At 38.9% G+C, this 6,000-nt stretch overlaps 1 protein-coding gene across 5 annotated transcripts in view; it reads right to left on the reverse strand.

Moving 5' to 3' along the window:
• NR1H4 (nuclear receptor subfamily 1, group H, member 4) overlaps positions 1-6,000 on the reverse strand; it is a 59,281-nt gene that overhangs the window by 40,908 nt on the left and 12,373 nt on the right. The window lies entirely within an intron of this gene.

The following is a 6,000-nucleotide window of genomic DNA, read 5'->3' on the forward strand; positions in this document are numbered from 1 at the left end:
TCTAAGAAAAAACTGTAATATTTACCTACATAAAAATGAACCTTTTTTTACATAAAAAAAAGCCTACATAGAGAATCAAAGGACTAAATTACAAGCTCAGAAAATATCTACAACATACAAATAATGTGTAAAGAGCTCTTTCAAACCAGTAAGAAAATACTCAATGTGGAACAAAAAAGAAAAAAAGAATTTTTTTTAAAAAAAAGCATTCAACATGCAAAACATTTAGCATCCCATGGACAAATGATAGAGGACATCAATGGCCAGTTTTTAGAAATAAAAACACAAGCATGTTATAAAGACATAAAAATGTGCCCCTCCTTGCCAATAATTAAATTTAAATAGAAACTGCAATAGAAAAAGATTACAGTGTTCATCCTTAAATATATAAGGATTTAAAAAGTTTGACAATACACACTCTTGAGAAAGCAAAATTCTTGGAGGACATTCTGTCCATATCTTTCAGCATTTAAAACTCAAATACTCTTTTAGCACAACAATCCACTGCTAGAAAATTAATCTTAAAGATATGATTTAATCTGAATGAAAAAATGTTTGTGTGAAGTGTTCATTTGCAGCAATGTTTGCAAGCATCATATTTGCAAATATCCATCAATAGGAGTCTGGTTAAATAAATTATATTATGTCCCTACACTGAAATACTTTGTAGATGTGGAACAATCATTTAGATCTATATGGGCAGATGTGGAAAAGTTTCTATAATATGATGCTTTATGAAAAAAATTAAGCTATAGAATATTATACACACACACACACACACACACACACACACACACACACACACACACTAGAGGCCCGGTGCATGAATGAACATGCACTGGAGGAGGGGGTCCCTCAGCCTGGCCTGGCCCCTCTCACAGTCCAGAAGCCCTCAGGGGCGGGAGGTGACCTGGCCATCAGGGGAAGGCGACGCCCCATCACACCTCTGCTGCTGCCACTGCCGGCAGCGCGATCCTCGGCCGGCCCTGATTACCTGCACCTCGGGCTGACCCTGGGTGGCTGGGGGGCTGAGGGGATTGGGGGTCTCCGGAGGCAGGCACGAAGAGTGGCCAGGCTCACTTAGGGGCAGGCTCGGCCTTGCCGCACGCACACCTGCCGCCCTGGCAGGGCTAAGGGCCATCTTTGAGGGCGTGGCAGCAATTAGCATATTTCCTCCTTATTGGCTGTGGGCACTGCCATCTTTGAGGGCAGGGCAGTCAATTAGCATATTCCCTCTTTATTAGATAGGATATATGAGTATTAAAAAACACTGTGTATGTGAGGCTATTTTTTGCTCAGTGCAAAAGGAACTGGATGATGGCAACTGTGGGAAGTGAGATTGTTGGATTGTTTTCTGAGGTGGGATATTACACAATCTTTTTACTATTTGTAATTTTTCCATATATATATGTGTGTGTGACTTTAATTATTATAAAACAAAGGAGAAGCTTAAAAAAAGAATGCAGTACCTGAAATTAGTTTACCAGGGTTCAAATCCTAGCTCTGTTTTATTACTTACTATCTGCGTATGCTGACAGTTTACTTAACATCTTTAAGTCTTGGTTTTGTCTTTATAAAACAGAGTAAAACACCTACTTCATTCGGTTGATATAAGGATTAAACAAGGTAATGCATGCAAAATGCAAGCACTTTGCAAATGTGTGCACACATAACGTGCTAGATAAATTATAGCTGCCATCAAAATAGTAATAATAATTATTCCTACTGCCATTATGAAATGAGCCCCTTATCTATAAAACCTCTAGGTAACAGAAAACTATCAGGCTGTGAAAATGCTTCTATTTGCTAGAAACATAAACTATGGCTCTTTAGAATACAGCAGTGTTTAAATTATACAAAACATTTTTTAAAATGTTATGGGCATAAATAAGATATAGGTGAGTACACAAATAGGTCTGATTCTTCAAAGCACAGTCAGGCAACCCTAGACCAAAATTCCTACTCCACCTCTGTGAACAATGAGACTTTGGGCAAATTAAACTGCTGAAAACCTCCGTTTTTACAGCAGTAGGCTTGGGATGGAAATATCTATATCAAGGGTTGCTGAAAATTAAGATAATACAGGTCCACAGTTCCTCATCTGAAACCCTTGGAGTCAACTGTATCTTCAAATTCAGAGTCGTTTGAATTTTAGAACAAAATACAGTGCTATTTCTCCCAGCGTGGTCTGGAGCAGAACCCAGAATAAAATAGCAATATTTCCCACAATGCAATGTATACATGCTCACACTAAGAGAATAAATAAAGGTCATAAATACCCTCAATTCATTCAGGTCAGGTTTTGCCACAAAAGAAGTTTGTGCCATACTTTGGGGGAGGGGAAAGCTTATTTTTTAGAGTGTTTGGAATTTGGAATTGTCAATTAGGGATTGTGGAACTCTGCATCTCTGCATGAAGAATGCGCTTCACAATGCTTAAAAGATGGTTGCTACTACTATGATTATTTCTATTACTGTTAGAAAACTTTATCAGAGAGTTCTTCCTAGTGCCAGGCAACTTGTATATCCTCACATCCTTCTCACAAAATCCTATGAGGTACATAACATTATTACCCCCACTTGCAAACGATTAGCCCGTGGTGTAGAGAATTTAGGCAACTTTACTCCTACCCACCTAAGTAGCTGAGCTTTGAACTTTGGGAGTCAGACCTCAAAGCCCATGTGCTGCACTATTTCTCTCTAGGAAAATTTCAGATGAGTGGTGCTTTAGAGCAGGGGTGGGGAACGTCCGGCCTGCGGGCTGTATAAGGCCTGCAAATCATTTCGTCTGGCCCTACCAAGGTAAAAGGGGTGAGTTAATTAAATGTTACACCAAATATAGCAGACTAATTTTTAAGTCGATAATTTTGTATGGCCCTCAAATGACGATATAAATATTCAAATGGCCCTTGGCAGAAAAAGGCTCCTCACCCCTGCTTTTTTGAACATGATTTAAAGCCTTTCTCTTCCTCTCTCTGCTCTTGAGTTCTTTAGTCCTCCACTGCTTCTGCCTGCAGATAACCGACAACTAGGCCTGCAGGCCTCAGTGTGGTCCTCCCCTTTCTTTCTTTTCCAGCCATTCCTTGAAGGTTCCTTGCTGATGCCAGACTCAGGGACCTGCCCGTGTGCTGCTTTTGGAGCCTGGCACTTCCCTCAATATAGTCACCCCCTCTGAGAACTTCCTCTCACCAATATCCACTTAACTCTAAACTTCCCTTTAAGTATAGTTTCTCTTAGAAGTTTTCCCTGACTCTAGGTCCCTGGGAGTCCTGGCTCTGAATCTAGTTATATGATACTTACCTTCCCTGCCTGGGCCAGCATTTGCTCATCTATAAAGAGAAGACTCAATGCTGGATAATCTGATAGTTCTTTTGTATATCTAAAATATCTACAAGTATATGACTAACAGTCTATGGGCATTAGAATTCAGGGCTTTTTGACAATGGCAAAGTGGAGTATATGTATATTTAATGCTTGTTGAAAAAAATGCTGCCTACATTGACCCAGGAAAGGATTGATAGAGCACAGAGTATACAATATTGGTGCAAATATCAATTTCCTCTCTTTTATGCTCAGCTCAACCATATAAAACCAGCATTGAGTCAGAATATCTGACAAAAAGATTTGTCTAATGACCACAAAATGGAAGAATACAAAAATATGGAATTAGAGCAGAAAAAAGAAAAGATATGAATAACATCCTGATCTATTTAATAATTAAGTGTGACTAAAATTTCTGGAGTGAATAGGCTAGAAAAGAACTTAACATTAAAAACAGTTTCACTTGCACTCATATCTAGATTTTATCCTCCAAACCATCTTACCCCTAATCAACTCTACATCCCCACCCCCAAGCCCCAGTTACTCTCCACCTATACTTCCAGGAAGGTTAAGCAACTTGCCTGAGGTCAAACAATCAAGTAAGGACAGAATCTGGATTCTGCAGAGTCCAAGGAAATATGTAAGTTTTTCTCCTCACATGACAATTCCAAATCTCTGAGCATTATTCCAACAAAACAAATCTTTTAAAAAATCAAAAGACACAATGAAGTCCCAAAACAAATCACATCATCAAATCAATATCATATCAATCTCTGGAATCATCTCAATGAAAATGGAAAGCTTTCACAAAGACATCAATTCTATTACACGAAAACAACAAAACAGGCAAGAATATGAGGTCAGTGCACAATATTAATAAATAATGCCTCTCTTCCCAAAGCACACCTACTTCTAGTATTTCACAGTGTCGCCACCAAATCTCTACAGAGTAGACATGAAATATACAGACAACTTACAATTTTAAAAAATCCACCATAGCCAACATATTTCTAAATGGGGCACTAAAACAACTTCTCCTGTGAGACCTTGAGCTGCTGTGAGACCTTGAGGTACTACCTAACATTTTTGTCTCAATTTCTTCTGTAAAATGGAGCTATTAACACCCAGCCTTGAAATCTCCTAAGGTAGTTCTGAGTATAAAATCACAGTTATTGGGAAAAGTTTTGACAAGGTGAGTGCCATAAAAAGATATATCTGTTTCCTAAGGAACCTGGCAAAATCCCAACTCTAATAATAGTTCATTAGTAATTGTTCATACTTATCAGTCTGTTTTAATGACATAAATTATAGGATACTTTTTCACTTATGTATGTATATTGAACACTTACTATTTGCTAAACACTGGGCTAGGCTCTGAGGATAAAACAATGAGTAAGACAGAGAGACAACAGAAAAGGCCACAGCCATTGTGTGTGTGTGTGTGTGTGTGTGTGTGTGTGTGGTGAGGGGAAAGTCAAAGACTGGGATAAAACCAAGTAAACAAACAACTGATAGAGCATAAGACATGAGGGGGCAGAGGCAGTAAGTCAAGTTTAGAGCGTGCTTCCTGAAAAGGAAATTTTATTTCTACTTTAATATAATTTAAAGGGAAACACTTTAATTTAAAGGGATGCATATATAACTTAGAATTTGTGAGTATTTTCTTGGAGGCAGTCTATCAAGGAATTGGAAAATTTGAATTCCTTATTACAGGAATTCTACATGAATGAGAATATGAGAGTTAAAGAAAGAATTTTTCAATGGGAACACATGAATGCGTTCAGGGGAGTCTGAGACATCCTGCAAAGGAAAGCAAAATTCTCCTGGGTAGAGAAACTCTAGCATTTACTAGTTTTTCTGGAGGAGCATCATCTAAGGGAACTTTAAGATGCTGAAAGTGTGCTATACCTATCAGCACATTAACCACGAACCATATGGAATACTGAACATTTGAGACATGGCTAGTGATCATGAAGAAATGAATTTTTCATTTAATTTTAAATAATTAAAATGTTAACGAAATGGCTACATGGCTATTTAATGATATATAGTGCAGCTCCACGGAGTCTGTGGCCAGAGCACTGTGTGCCCGCACGGGAGAACCAGGTTCCTGTAATAACAACGGCACTTTCCCGTGATCGCACAGCTTCTGAGCCTCATAAAGGTCCAGGTTTTACCCCGTTTTTCACTTCTGGCACAATGCCAACTACAGTAAAAAGATCATGAATGTTTATTAGAATGTCTCATGAATGGGAAAGTTGCCTTCGCTCCCTCATTTATTTCCTAATTCATGGATACTTAATTGTATGGACCAGCTTCATTTGCGGAGTTGTTTGCTTTTCCTGATGTCAGGTCAGTGTGATGTTGGTGCCTCTCCTTGGCTGGTCAGCTGACACCTCCTCCTTGAGGTCTGCCCGAGCTCCCCTAGGTAGAGCTAACCTCTCCTACCCTCTGTACGCACTTCTACTACGGCAGGTTTCAATCATTTTTGTTCATTTACAGGCTTATCTTCCATGCTAAACTTGAGGTGGAATGACGTACTGGTTGCGAGGGTCCTACTTCATGCCCAACTCTCAATTCCACTCAACCACAATTTGCTAGATTTGACACAGTATTAACGTTCAATACATTTTTGTTACTGTTCTGGTTACTCTGTGAACTCTTTGGAGAATATATTGTA

This window comes from Myotis brandtii, unplaced genomic scaffold (genome assembly GCF_000412655.1).
Source record: "Myotis brandtii unplaced genomic scaffold, ASM41265v1 scaffold708, whole genome shotgun sequence".
Taxonomy (NCBI): domain Eukaryota; kingdom Metazoa; phylum Chordata; class Mammalia; order Chiroptera; family Vespertilionidae; genus Myotis; species Myotis brandtii.